This window comes from Alligator mississippiensis, chromosome 9 (genome assembly GCF_030867095.1).
Source record: "Alligator mississippiensis isolate rAllMis1 chromosome 9, rAllMis1, whole genome shotgun sequence".
Classification (NCBI taxonomy): Eukaryota; Metazoa; Chordata; order Crocodylia; family Alligatoridae; genus Alligator; species Alligator mississippiensis.
In genome coordinates this window covers 3,740,515-3,755,858 of record NC_081832.1, presented here as the reverse complement: position 1 = coordinate 3,755,858, position 15,344 = coordinate 3,740,515, and positions in this window count along the sequence as shown.

Below are 15,344 nucleotides of genomic sequence, written 5' to 3'. Positions count from 1 at the left end.
TCCCCTTCCAAGATGGACAAGGTTCTTTAGGTAGATGTGATATCTTTTACTCCTTGGCAAGATTGCTTTTTGCAAGAGGGGCTGGTTTCTGCAGGGCTTGTCCAGAAGACCTCCAGTTGCCTCCCAGGTGTCCCCTTTCAAGATGGACAAGGTTCTTTGGGTAGATGTGACATCTTTTATTAGATCAATTAAATATTTGGAAAATTGTTCTTTGCAAGAGGGGCTGGTTTCTGCAGGGCTGCCTTGCTTGTCCAGGAGACCTGTGGTTGCCTCCCAGGTGCCCCCTTCCAAGATGGACAAGGTTGGTAGATCCCAAAGCAGCATGGCCTGGTGGACTCAGCAGTCCCTTCCACTACGTTCGTCACCAAGATGCCATTCATATTCTAGGCCTAGCTGAGAGAACCCCATTTCCTGAGGGTTTACAGCCACCAGCCCTCTGCAGAAGTGACTGAGGCATCACCAACTAACTTGCCAATGGTTCATCTCAGCCTGGAAGAGACTTTGCTAGCAGGTTTCTCTGGGCAGCTGCTGGCTCTGCTTGCAGTCATTCGTTCCACAGCTCGAGTGCCAGGCTCTCCAGAGGAAGAACCAAGAGGATCACGGGTGGTAGTAAAACTCTCACACAATTTAAGTTGCCTGGCAACAGGCCGAGGGTGACCGAGAATATGCCTTTAAGTCCATGGACTGCTGCATCTATTCTACGCAACCATCCCCTGCTCTTCTGAGATTTGGGGGTGCGATTCTCCAGCCGATGAAGTCTGTTTGTTGCTCTGATGCTTTTACAGCACTCAGTCAATCCTTCCTGCACACACAGACTATGCTTATCCTGGACACGTGCTTCACTGGGAATCACCCAGTTTCCAAATGATGGTATAGAGAGAGCCCACTTTCCTCCCAGATTTTTTCTTGTCAAGATGCCTTGCATGTCAAGGTTGAGTCAACACCAACATTAACAACCCTCTTTCCCACTGTGTTTAATGATGAGCCCAAACCAACTCTTTTATCCAAGCCCACCTGCTCCTTGGGGGCTTGTACTTATTTGTACCTGAGGTCTGAGTTAACCCTTGACTTTGGTCTCATTAAGCAGTGTACGAGCTATTTCGGACCCTGAAAGCCAGTCTTCAGCCTCTCTCTATTTCCATACAACATGCTTTAACTGTGCACCAAGTTGGCTACGCCACAAGTCCCATCCAAACTGACCGTACAAAGCAAGGGAATTAGCAGCTAGGTCATTCCAAGCTCCATTTCTACCTGTCATTTCCCTTCTCAAGACCACTTGCCTCTCTCCACCATCATCCTAAACAGCCCTAACAGCCTCCCTTGAACGCCAGCCATGCTTATCGATTATGTGCCCGCGTGTTATGATGATTAATAGAGGCCATCGTGGCAGCCATTATTTCTGTTATCGGTCTTTATGTGTTTCATCTCAAATACATCCCATGACTATGGTGTTCTGAATGGGTGTGGATTCATGATGCTGGGCATTTGCAGGGTATGTGGCCTTCTAGCTAGAGGGACCCAAAGAAAGGTGGTGAAACAAAATAATGTGTCCAAAAGGCAGCCTTCCAAAATGTCTCCTCTGAAGGCCTCTCGTGCCCTATACTGAACCTAAATTCCAGCATTTAGCATAGAAAACAGGGCAATTTTTAGTCCTGCTTTAAGTACAAATGTCAGTGCAGCCTGAACTCTGAAGCTGCTTTTGACACCTCCATAATTATAGAGGTGGAACACAATCATTTTCATCAGTCTCTCCCCACTTTTGAGATCTGTCTTGCTGATGACTGCCTATAACAAATAGCCAATTATTTCTGTTTTGGAGATGGGAAACCCTGAATTAAAGTGCTGTTCATACAAAGGAAATCATCTTGGAATGAGCTGTTATGACACCTCTGAGTCCAGCAAGGAAAATGCTCTACAGCTTAAGCAGATGCCTTCTTATGCCAAACAATAGCACAAAAGGACTTGTCCATAGGGGAAGCAGTCTGCAGAGGAGATGAGCAAGCCAGGTTTCTGTTGCTTTGAGTATATTGCATCAGTCAAAGCATGTGTTTTTTCCCTTAAACTGTAGGAGCTGTTTATGGTGGGGGTATAAAGGCGATATAGGGGATATTTAGGGATGTAGTATGCTGGTATAGGGCAGGGAAGAAATCACACGTATGAACCATCCAGTTGTCTGCTAGGAGAAACCTTTGCCTCTTCTGGACGGAGCAGCTTGCAAACTAATTTAATCTCTATATCTGCACTGTATGAAGAGGGAGAACAGATCGACGCAGAGGGATAAAGTGCAAACAGTAGGAAAGTAGGAACGACGCCTGATTTGGTGGCAGTATAGGACCTCTGATCCCAGAAGGGGCATGAACCCTGGTCCTGCATCAGGGGTACTGGAGAGACATGGATGCAAGTGTCCAAAATCTTTCACATGAGGGAAAGGCAAGAATTAAGATGTCGGCACGTCACTGTAAATTGCAAGGGAGCCTGCTTATCATTCCCGTTAATTGAGCAGGAAGGAAATGGGCCCTCAGCGATGGACAGAAATTGGTGAGACTCAGAGTGAAGTTCTGCGTGCCGTTCATTGGGTTGGGGAAGGGATTGTATAGAAATGTGTATTTTAGGCAGGCTCTGATGGAGGAAAGGGGCAGTGACATTATCTGATGCATCAAAAACACCATTCCTGTGTTTCCCAAAGGTTCATCCTTTGCCTTATGCCTTATGGAAACCCTTAGCCAGGCAGAAGGGCTGTCAATGCAGGGGCTCCCTTCTTGAGGGCAGTGAGTACGCACCAAGTGAGTATGATCCCTGAATCGCTGGAAATGCAGGGGCCACGGTGGAGGGAAAGATGCAAAATCCTAACAACGGACCTCCAACCAGAGCCCAGAGGAACAGCAAATGCCACAAGCCCTTTCTTGATGGATAGCCTCAGCCACAACCAATATGCTGCCAGGCTAAAAAGAAGAGGGGCAGAAGGGGAGCGCAGTATAGATGGCTCACAGATGCTGGGCCTTTTCCCCGTGTGCTGTCCTTTTAATGAGTCTTTAACAAAGACTGTGCACTGTTAGGATCTGGGACCCTGTTTTCTTGCAGAAAGGTTTAATTCCCAGCATAGGGGACTGAGACGCGGGGATGCACGGGGCCCTGGCACGACAGCAGCATAGCCCGGAGCTGTCAAAGGAACGCGGGACCGCTCGCTGCCTGTGAAGATGGCAGTGATAAATAAATCATCACGATGTTTCCGCTCCGACGTGTCACGCCGGCTATTTTTAGCAGTGACACGTAAAAGAGATGATCAGGGAAGTCATGTTCTTCCCTCCCCCCAGTGTTTCTGCTGCTTGCCAGCACTTTGCAATAAGTCCATGTCATTCTCCCACTGCTGGATCGTGAGCGAGCTCCTCTCGGTGTTCACGTGGGTCTGCCGGAGGCGTGGGGGAGAGGCGAGCCCTTCATTGAGAACACGGTTGTGTGAGACACAGGAATGGGCAGGGGGGCTTGGGGATGTGGGCAGCATCTAGCAGTGTATTTCGGGCCTCAGAGCCTGCCCTTTGCGGAGGCCACTGGGATTGCACCTGCTTGCATCAACTTAGAGGTGAATTTGCCTCAAAGGGCCAAACCCCTATATCCTCTTCACGCCACTGGGGTCCCAGGGGCCTGGCCAGGGGTCATGTCAGAGTTGAGGCATCTTCCTATCATCCTAGTCACTGCCCCAAACTCAGGGACCGCTATAGCTCACTTCAGGGACTGCTTTGGACCCCAACCCTCTTGCTCAGGGAAATGCACTGAGCATTTCTCTCACACACCTTCAACACGACCTATGAAAACGAAGCCCATAAAATAAAACCGCTGCTGCAAAGATGCTGGGCTCCTTTTATTCACTTTTTAATATTGCATGCAGGCTTGGCAGCAGCTGTTTTACACTCGGGTGCTGCGTGTTCATGGCAGTGTGTGTAAAGCATCTAAATTACCTGTGTGCACTGTGTCAGGTAGGCAACTGGTAGGATCAGGAGGGACCTCGCTGCCCATAGATGCACGCAGCCCCGCAGTACCCAGTCTCCGTCTCTGCTGTGCAGCCCCCACTTCCCCTCCCTCATTTCAATTCAGCCCATCTCCTGGTCTCTCAAGGACCTGGCCTGCTTGTCCCTTACTTGTTCTGCTCCCGGCTCCCCACACCGAAGGGCACTTTCCTCATCTCTCGCTGCACCTTTTCCTTCATTAGCCCCCGGCGGTTGCACCTTGTCTTGCCTTCCTTGGAGACCATGAGCAATTCCCTTCCTTCGTTTGCAGTGTTACCTTGGAGGTATTTTTAGCCTGTAGCCATGTCAGCCCTGAGTCTTCCTTTTCCCAGACTCTATAAATTTAGCTCCTTTAGTCACTCTTCATGCCCTGACAACACTTGCACCATTTCTACTGACCTTCTTGTTTTTCTACAGGTATGAACCATGCAGTCGTCTGCTAGGAGGAACCTTTGCCTCTGCTGGATGGAGCAGCTTGTAAGCTAATTGCATCTCTTTAGCTATCCCTCCGTAGATCTGTTCTCCCACTTCATACTGCACAAAGTGCAAGCGATAGGAGAGCATCCGACATTGCCATGGCAAATCTCATCTTAGATTGCTTGGGCTTCTTATCCCCCTACCAGGGCTCTTGAAGTTTGAGTCTTGGCAGACTCAAACCCCTCTACCCTGATATCTATAGGAGAGCAGGACTAGATGCCAAGCTGCTAGCTGAATGAACACAAGGCATTGCTTGTATTTAAATATCCATCTGCTCTGCTACCTTCCCCATCCTGGGGTAATTGGGCATGGGTTTCTTCTTTTCATTCTGTCAGGCAACAAGCAAGAAAGTTCCCTGTAGCAAAGGTGCAGGATGGGATGGCCCTTTTAGAAAGCTGGGTTTACCTGCATCGCCTGTGACTCATTGCACTGATGTAAAAAGGTACTTAGGAGGGAGAGCAGCGAAGTGTGGGTGAAGGTTTAGTTTATTTTGTTTGTTTTTTTATAGAAAAGCTTGTCTAAGGAATGGAGGTTTGCTGGGTGAACTGGGAGATGGGCCTTCCAGGTAGGCAAATGTATTAAGTGGGGCCAGGTGGCCTGATTCACCTGCTTCCATTCACATTGCATTGGCACCCCTGGACAAAGGGACAGGAGCAATGTCCGGGGTGAGGGGGGGCTCTGTTAATGCAGTTGGCTATGGTTTTGAAGGGTCCTGTGCTGGGTGAGGAGAAAGCCTGTTGCAAGCAGATACAGGGAAAGAGCAGAGATGGAGAGGTTGCTGGCATGGTGAGAAGGCTAACTGAGGTGGGGTGGAGGCTTCTGGAGGGGGAACCTTTTTGTGGGGAGAAAGGTAGAGGGATGAGGAAAGGCTGAACCCCGAGTGAATAGAAATGGAGTCCACTGACTGCAACAGAGAGACAGCAATTGCAAAGCAACGGTGCTCCCGTTCCAGCAGTGAAAATAATGCATCTCCGTCGGGAGGCCTTTCGAAGAGGAGTGTTAATCAAGTGGATGGGGAGCGGGGTGCCTGTCCCCCAGGAGTTCCTCTGACAAGCCAACACTTTTCTTGTTCCAAAGCAGGAGGAAAAGTCACATTCGACTTGTTGGGAACAAATAATGTGATATTTATATATCTATATATGGATGGATGGATAATGCAATATAGAGAGAGACCTCTCTCTCACTGTACACACACACACGTGTGTGTCTGTGTGTGTAAAGTGAGAGAGAGGTCTCTCTCTATATTGCATTATCCATCTATCCATCCCCGGATTGGTTCAATTGAAACAGTTTGTTTTAATTTTGACTCTTTTATTGCTCCACTCCCTTGAGTCTGAATTACCTACAGTTTCAAAGAAAAAAGCAGGTTCAAACTGAAAATTAAACTTGAAATGTGAAGTCTCTGATGGTTTTGAACCAGAGGTTCATCAGAACTACCCTTTCCTTGCCATCGCCATTTCGATGAGCTGTCATTTCCTTCTTTTTTTTTTTCTTGTTGAAAAATGGCCGCTTTGGGCAATTCCCAGTGAGCTGGAGCTGTTATTGGATTCCTTGAATGCATCCTCTCCAATGAGTCATCCCCGTCACGTGGGGAGTCTGACTTTTGAAGGGATTACCTGAAATATAATGCTAATTTGTATTTTATTTGCATCGTGGGGTTTTCCCTGCAGGCCTATTTCTGTCTTAGCTCTGTCTGGACATTCAGGAAACACTCTGTCTAGTCAAGTGAGGATGAAGAAGTGGGATGTTATGATAGGTTTTTTTTTTCCTTATTACTCTGGGTCTCCTGCAAGAAAGGATGAATGGATATGTAGCAGTGATTCCCCTGCAAGGCACTGGGCACTTTCTAAATGTCCTGACATTGTCCTTTGTGGGATTGGATGCTGGGGTCAGGGTCTCGGGGAATGGGGTTGAAACTGCGTTTGCAGAGTTGAGTTTTGTTGCAGGATGTTTCTGATTTCCAGCTCCACTTTAATGCCAGGTCTGCCTTTGCTTTGGTAACTTTTCCCACACAAATAACTACAGGAGCAGTTTGTCCGTTAGTGCCACCGGCGCAGTTGGTAATTAGACATCTGAATGATGCGAGCGTCGGAAACAAGTGCTTTTGTTTGCAGACGCTGGGTGTGAAAGGTGAAGCTGGCTTCTACAAGCTCCTCTCTGTGTATAAAGCAAGTCACGGCTCATGTACGGGTTGTCACCCTCTGCATTTACAAACAGAAGGCAGTCCCAACGTACGTCAGCTCATCCCTTCCAGCACAGCGATCGACATCAGGAGATGCTCTGGTACAGCCCAGCGCTGTATATGCTTTGCATTACAATGGGACCCCTCTCGTGGAGCAAGAGCTACGATGCATGTCAATACTGCTGTAATGCCATTTATCAGAATTGCCTCTAGCAGCCCGCAAGATCCTCCTGCTCTTCAATGCGATCGCTCAGCTGAAGCCCATCACAGAAGTCCACCGTGCATTCCTGGAGTTGGGATTGGCACTTTGAATCTTCCTCCCAGGCCGGTATTATTTGTGGTCCGCTATTGTGTGTTGGCAATGATCCAGGCACATCTTGGGACATGGGTGTAAAGATCAGCCCATGCATCAGCGAGGCTGCGGTCCAAAAGTAGCTTCTGTGAGCAACTCGTATGGTCAAGGGCCTGCAGACCAAGCCCTACGAGGAGAGACTAGAGAAACTGGACCTTTTCAGCCTCCGCAAGAGAAGGTTGAGAGACGACCTTGTGGCTGCCTATAAGTTCATCACGGGGGCACAGAAGGGTATTGGTGAGTATTTATTCACCAAGGCGCCCCCGGGGGTTACAAGAAACAATGGCCACAAGCTAGCAGAGAGCAGATTTAGATTGGACATTAGGAAGAACTTCTTCACAGTTCGAGTGGCCAAGGTCTGGAACGGGCTCCCAAGGGAGGTGGTGCTCTCCCCTACCCTGGGGGTCTTCAAGAGGAGGTTAGACGAGTATCTAGCTGGGGTCATCTAGACCCAGCACTCTTTCCTGCTTATGCAGGGGGTCAGACTCGATGATCTATTGAGGTCCCTTCCGACCCTAACATCTATGAAACTATGAAACTATGAAATGCGCCGTGTTTGCTAAGTAACGGCTGTTTTGTGAGTCACGTCACCTGTCTGCATGTCTCAAACACGATGCAGGAGAATGCCTTGCCCTGTTTAGGGCCCTCTTCAGTCCAGAGGGCTCGCTGGGTAGACAAGCATTGCGTGTGGAGGTTGTTATAGAAAGCAGTTCACAATGACCGGGTGCACAAGAGGGCTCTGGGTCCATTCAGACAAAACCAAGGTGATCTAAGATTGATTTGCAAATGTAGCACATGGCAGGGGTTTGCTAGTAAAGTCAGAGCCAGCAACTGCTAAGCTGCTCATTCAATTCAAATATCTCCGTGCCCTTTCCCCCCACAGAGGTGCAGGCAGATCTGGGGAAATCGGAGCTCAGCTGAATGCTTTCAGGCTGCTCTCTTAGCATTTATGGGAAGACCGATGTACTCTGGCAGGAGATTGTGTTTGGAAGCTAGCACTGCGCCCCGCTACAGCACAGACCGTGCGACCCTTTTTCCTCCTTCAGACAGCATCCCCCAGTGCTCTGGTAGGAGAACACAAGAGTTCAGTAGCAAAAGGAAAGGGCAATTCGACTGCCTTTTGCTCTGCTTGGGGCTGTTTGTTCTTGGCTTGCCTAGGTGCCGACACCCACCAACTTTATATTAATTAAAAGAGCCCAGGAAGGAAACTGGCCCAGAAGGATCTTCCAGGTACAGCACTTTCACCCTCCATGCAGGCATTGCACTGGTCTGCTGGCTTTTCTAAGGCTTCTACGAAGCCTTGTGGTGTAGGACACGCATTTTCCCCAATTCCAGCTGTTTCATACTCATGATCCACGGGCAGACGGCAATGCAGCGTGGCTGGTTCGCACCGCAGCTCTGGGCACGATGCTGCTGACTCCGTGTAGCATCCTCCGGTCAAGTGTGGGAGAGGCACTTTCTTAAATGGCCGTAGCCAAGAGGGGTGTCAGGCTCTCTTTGTACCTATCATCTGCTTGGAGGAGATGTTTTCCCTGCAGACACCAGCCTCCTGAGCATGGGGGGAGCTCATACTGAAACGGGCAACTCCAGCTTTCCTTAGCAAATTCAGAGGTAAACCAGCCATAAAGGCTGTAAAGGAAAGAAAGTCTGGGCTGTGTTTCTGCAGCAGAAGGCCCAAGTGGGGGGGACACTTAGAGCTGAATGTATTTTTATACTAAGGAAGAGATACTTGAATATTTTTCAGCTGATTACTGAAGCTGCCGCAGCTCGTTGCAGCCAAAGACTTAGGGCGATTCATAACTGGCCCCTATGGAAAGCTCGCAGTTGGGATATAAATGCTTTGCAAGGTGCTGCTGGCTGTCTCGGGCAACATCCCCAAGAAGGAGGCAGCACTGGGCAGGCAGCGCAGCCCACAGCAAAGATCTTGGCCAAGGGCAGAAGTGCATCGGAGGTGTCTCCGCCGGGGCTGACACCGCGCTGGTGCCTAGAGCGGGGATGCACGTTTCTGTGGAAAGCCCCGTTCCCGGGGAGGCAAGACTTGCGAGGGTGTCAGAAGAAGGCACTGCTTGTTCCAACAGCCTGAGCGCCTTCCCCGGGAAGCGAGTAGCAACTTGATTTCCATGGGAACAGGACTGGGCCCAAAGAGGATGGGTTTCTCCATTCAGCTTTCCTCCTTGCAGCTGGCTCGGGGGCTCTGGGTAGCGCAGGAGAGTGGCTGAAATGCTGGGAGCAGAGGAAGGGATTGCTTTGGTTAGCGGGAATCGGGAATGACCTCCTCCGGGCGGGTTTTAATACAAGCTCTGTAGTGTAGTGTGGGAGTCTATGCGATGCTGCATTCGGTGCTCTCTGCTCAGCCCAAGTCCCCCTGTCCCCCCATCTCTCCCTTCTCCCTGGTCCAGATCTACTCCACCCCCTCCCTCCTTCCATGACTCCTCACCACTGGTGTGACTGGGGGCATTGCTAGGACCGTGACGCTGTCGATCCCTCCTGCTTCCAAGGCAGGGCTGTCTCTGAGTGCATCAAACCACCACCCAGCCATGACAAAGAGAAGGAGCTCCCCACTACCCCCCAGCCACCCCGAGCACACGGAGCAGCGAGGGGAGCGGGGCCTGCTGTCTGCCCAGGGCGTGCGGTCGTCTGCTGGGCATTTCACTGCTGCCGCTTTAATCTGCTGTGGAAGGGCAAGAGGCAGATCAAATTTGCCCGACTCAGCATTTGCAGACTATTTACAGCCTTTCAAACACCTTATCAATTTTTTAGAGAAGCCAGGAGTGCCTGCTGAGATGGCCAATCAGATCCTGGAACTTCGTCTAAATTATTAACCACGGGCAGCCAGGGGCCGGGCCTGGGGCCGGGTGATGAGGCACACTGCTTTCCCTGGTATAATGGCAAGAGCTGCCAGCACTGAGTGTCCAGGGCAGCAGGTTTCAACATAAGGCAGAGCACCAGGAGAGCTCCCGCCAGGCAGAGATGCTCCCCAGTGCCCTGCAGCAAGGATCGGGCTGGTTTACTGAGTGCCGGTGCAGAAGGTTCGCAGCAGCCAGGACCCCAGATGATCCCGTCAGGGTGTACCCAGTCTCTATTTTTATTTTTATTTTTTTGCAAAAATATGTGTGTGTGTGTATATATATATATATATATATATATATATATATCATTTTTTTTGCAAAAAAATAAAACAAATATATATTTATATATAATAAATAAATATATAATAAATAAATATATATATTTATTATATATATAAATAAATAAATATATATGAAACGCAAAACTCTAGGACTCTTGCTTCAGAGATGATACCTTTTATTAGACCAACTAGGAAATTGCAAACAATGGTCTTTTTCTGCAAGCTTTTGGGCTCAAATGCCCTTCATCAGGCTCAGGGAAAATTCAGGATGGTAAAAAGTCCCCATAAGTAGGAAATAACCTTCATTTTTGCACACAGGAAGCTGGAGATGGAAATATATATTATATATTTTTGACATATTATATATAGATATATCTATAGATCGATAGATATAGAGCTATCCATAGATAGATAGATAGCTCTATATAGCTCAATATATAGAGCTATCTATCTTTCCATAGATAGATAGATAGCTCTATATATTGAGAGAGAGAGATACATCTCTCTCTTTCTCTCTCTCTAGATATATATATAGATAGATAGACAGATATAACTTTACCTCCAACGCTGCCTTGTGGTTCACTTGGCAGATCAAAGCACACGTTGACACTCAAACCATTACAAATGCAGTTTGCACCATGAATCCGGTCTCCAGAGAACTGGAGCCACTGATTGCATTTGAAGTGCGCACGTGTTGGTCTGCCCTGGTCTCTCCGCACCCCATGCCTGTCCATCCCCGTCGCTGCCTAGCAAAGCTGACGTGGACGGGGCTCCTTGCTGGTTGTTTTGCTCGGCTACACGCCGCCTCGTGCTCCTAAGGGACCAGCAGCCCTGGCCTGCTGAATTCCCTCCAGCCCTGCCTGCCAGGAGCATATGACACTAGAGCAGCTGCAAGCAGGCTCATGGCACCAGCCAGGCAGCCTCTGCCTCTGTGTCTGAGCCGCTGTCCTCCCGTCTCTATGCATTTGGGAGCTGCTTGGCTCTGCAGACCTCAGTGAGCAGCAATCCTCGCCTCTGGGCTATTGCAGTAGTCAGAGAAGAAGCCCTTCTGGTGCCAGGAGAAGCCCTGGAGCCAGGGGTTGGTGCTAGGGTCACGGGACATGGGGGTGGTGGGTGTTTTTCACCTCTTCCCATGTGCATCTGTGCTGAGCAGGCTCCATGACCAAGCAGCTCAGATTAAATTAGAGGGCACGGGAACCCTGGTGAGTCGGGTGTGCCAGCTAGGCCCCTGGAGCTAGAAGGTTATTTGGGGAAGCCCAAGGTTAATTGCTTGAGCTTGCTGTGCTCAGGTCAGGTCTTGTTGGCTTCTCAGGAAGAATGAGATGCTGTGTAAGCCTGGAGTTCATCTGTTTTAATTGCTGCCTTCTTAGGATCAGTCCTTGACCCCCAGCAAAAGGCAGAAACATCATTCCCAGCGCTCTGGCAATTCTGCTCCCACTTTCTCCATCCATGGGGGGTTGCCAGAAGAAGGAGGAGCAGAAAGAGAGGTGTTAGTTAGGGAAGCCACTGCCCTTTCCTTCCCCTGCCTGCCCTGGTACCGCTTTCTCTCCCCCCAGCAGAGCCTTGCGGTAGATAATCCAGCTCCTCCAGGATGGTTTCCTTGTCTGAAGGAAAACCATAGGACTGACCACCATGTCCCCCTGGAAGTTGTGTGGCAGCGCCATAGTATCTGTTGAGCTAGCCACCACTGCATCATTGCATGGGCCTTTGTGTCCTGCAAAAAACAAAGTGATCCAATGGGAATGGCTAAGCAAACCCCTGGGTTCGCTGTGTCCCTGGGGATGTCAGAGGACTTGCCCCAGGGAGCACATCTGAGTCACTGGGGGAGCAGAGCCACTCCAGGCTGTGAACAGCACGCTTCCCTCTACCCAAGAGCTGCAAAACTTGGCCTTTGCAAGCAAATTAGCCAGCAGGAAGTCAGAGAGCAGCCCACATCAGGGAAGAAGCTGAGGGCAGAGGGGTCCTGGTAGCCTCCCCATAACACATGGCAGAGCCCCCAGCCTGGAAGCCAACCAGCCAGGGCTTGCAGTGGCCAGTAGAAGCAAAAAGCACTGATGCCTCATGGCAAAGCTGCTTGTTCCAGCTCCCGGGGGCCCAGCAATGCCAGCTGGATGCCATGCACCGCAGCCGTCAGTGTGGGCATACCCAGAAGGACTACAGATGGGCCTGAGGTTCAGATCCTGGCCTAGAACCAAAGTTTCCTCGGGCTGGAAAGACTTGGAGCTGGGAGGTGGTTTGATTTGATCCTTGGTTTTGTGAAAAGGTAGAGGGCCAGGTTCCCCGAGGAAGCGCTGGTCCAGCAGCAGAGTGCATCTCCATGCACGGAGCCGAAGAGCCCTCCGAGCACACGTGCACCTGGGCCCAGAGCCTTGGGAAGCTGCCCGTGAGATCCTGGTGTGAGTCAGCTCAGCCTGTCTCAAAGCCAAGCCACTGGGATGCAGGGATGAGCTGCATTAATGGCATCATTAATGCCTGTATTGGGGTGCTGTCTTGGCTACCTCGCATCGATAGCTCTGGTGGATGGTGGGGAGCTGAGAATGAGACAAGCTGGTCATTTTGGAAACTTTCAGCCTCGTAGCTGGCGAAGTGCCCTGTGCTGTCCCCTGCCTCCATCGACAGGCCCCTCCATTACTGGACGTAGCTCCTGCTCACACAAACTGCATGTGCAGAGGGAGAGAGCCAGAGGGAAAAACCCAGTTTCTGCCACCTGAATGTGATCTCTTGATCTTTCTCTGAGGTCTCAGATTCAGCTGAATCCCAGGGCTACCCTGCTTATGCAGGAGCACGGCCAACCTGGCAGCTGCTGAACTCAGCCCTGGAGAGAAGAGACCCTTTCAGTAGTAGGGGGCACTGGGATCCAGGTGAGGCCCGAAAAAATATGAGTGCCGGCCCTAACTCTAGAAATAACAGAGCTGAGGGGGAGTCATTGAAGCATTTGAGGTGGGAGCAGCAAGGAGTAGCAAGACACCTGGCTGGGCCTTGGACTCCCAGATGTGTACCACAGCTGGACTTGTGCTGTTGCCGTATGTTCATCTAGCGCAGTGATTCTCAGGCAAGATGCTGCTGCACCCTGGTGTGCCTTGAGATCCTGTCAAGGGTGCCACGCAATATTAGCTCTTTCAAGTGTGTAAGATAAACCCAGTGGTTTTAAATAGGAACGCACATTCAGACCTGCTTGGGTCTTTCTTTGCAGCAGAAGACTCGCTCGATTATTTTTCCGTGGTCAAGAAAGGAGTGAGAGCTAAGCGTTGGCATCTTCCAAGGGAGGCCTTGAGTCAAGGGAAGGATACTTCCAGTGTGAAAAAGGTTAAAAATCACTGATTTAGCCACTGATCTAACCAAAAGTGAGTTCTCGCTCACTTCCACCAGGTGCCAGCACAGAGGCAAATGTGAAGGGCGGCTGCAATGACAAGCTCCTTTTCGAATAGGAAGCTGCGTGGGTGCTGTATGCACGGGGCCTGCAACCCAGCGTAGAAAACAGGCAGCTGAGATCTGGGCTACATGTGGCTTCAAAAATGCCCCACTCCACAACCCTTTAAAGCTGCAAACTAAATCCTTGGCTCCCTTTGCCTGTTGGGTCATGGGGACCCTGCCCCTTCACTGCAATATTGAGGTCCACCTTTCATAATGCCAATCCGCCGCGGCGTTGAGGGGCTGGATGTTATGTGGGGAGCCCAGAGCTGGAGGGGAGAGAAGCCTCCTGGTTATTTTTCCCACAAGAGCTGTGTTTTCGGTGCCTCCATCCACTATCAGGGGAGCTTTTTGCGGTGAACAAGGAAATTAAAAGACAAATCCTCACTTGTGATCAGCAGAGCCCAGCGATGCCCTCGCTGTAAGTCCATCAGCCACGCAACCACCATCCGGTCTCATGTTGCAGTCTCAGGTTTGTACCTCTGCCCATGTTCAGACTGTCCCATCTGGGAGTGAACTAGTGTCTGTGTATGGGATTGAAAGAAAATTGGGATGCAAACAGAGATTTGCAGGCCCCTCTCGTGACTTGGGCACGCTTTGGTTGAGCACAAAGTTGTACCTGTCACAACTCAGGAGCTGGAGCAACTGGTCTTAACTTCTTCACCTCCACTTATTTGCCATGTTGTCCTTTATGTCCTGCAGGGTACTTGGTGTGGTTCACAAGCATCAGCATCGTCTTCCCCCAACCTGGCTCGTGCCACCCAACTGCAGGGGTCCAAGAAGGGCTCTGGCATGCATGCATGCATACACCTCTATATCTACATTCAGGATGGGGCTCTGAGGCTGGTGCACCTTGATCTATCGAGAGCAGCATGGTGCATGTGACACTTTTCCTTCATCTGGACACAACCCTGGGCCAGGATCCCTGTCTGGGGTTTCATACCAAGGAGTCTGGGCCATGTGCTGGCTTTGAGGGCCACAGCTTTGAATGTCCCAGTCTGATCTGAGTCCATATTTGGGGGACGTCAGCTCCAACGCTGGCTCAGATCATGAATTCACATGATTAGGAGATGAAACGTTATACAGTTCCACTCTTCAAGTGCATTTCACTTGGAGGTCCTTGGATTTTTTTTTAACCTCCTACTCAAATCAATATTAATGGGTTGGGACCCTCAAGATTTCTCCACTTACCATGTCCTTTATAATGAGTCAAATCAGCCCCTCTGCACTCCAAGGAGGTCCTGATTGCATCTCAGAGATGCCCAGTGTAGCCCCCGGCTCTGATTTCACACCCATGTGGTCCTGGGGGGTCCATTGGCATGGAGCTGTACTGGCAATAAGCAATTTTGAATCATATCCTCGGGGGGGATTGAACTTTCCTTTCACCGAAACCACACTGTTAATTACCTTGCCGCACGCAAGCCGTTCCCGACTCATCGTTGGCAGCTCAGCGTTTAAATCCAGCTGTGGTTTTGTCGAGTTTACTTTTCCTCGGAGGATGGAGTCGAAGAGCAGCCTCTCAAGACCTCCTGCATGCTTTCCATTATTCTAATGATGATGCTGTGTGGGTCCCTCTCAAGTCAAGACCTTGGTAGTTCTCCGGGTATCTGTTAAGCTTTCCAGGAAAAGAAGTGAAAAGGGATCTGGGCCTGTATTATAAATCGCCATCAGAAACTTCCTTATTTGTCATGTCCTTCTTTATGTCCTGCAGGGTACGCGGCGTGGTCAACATTTTCTTGCTTCATCCTGGTTTGTGCCACTCAAACACAGGGGTCCAAGAAGGGCTGC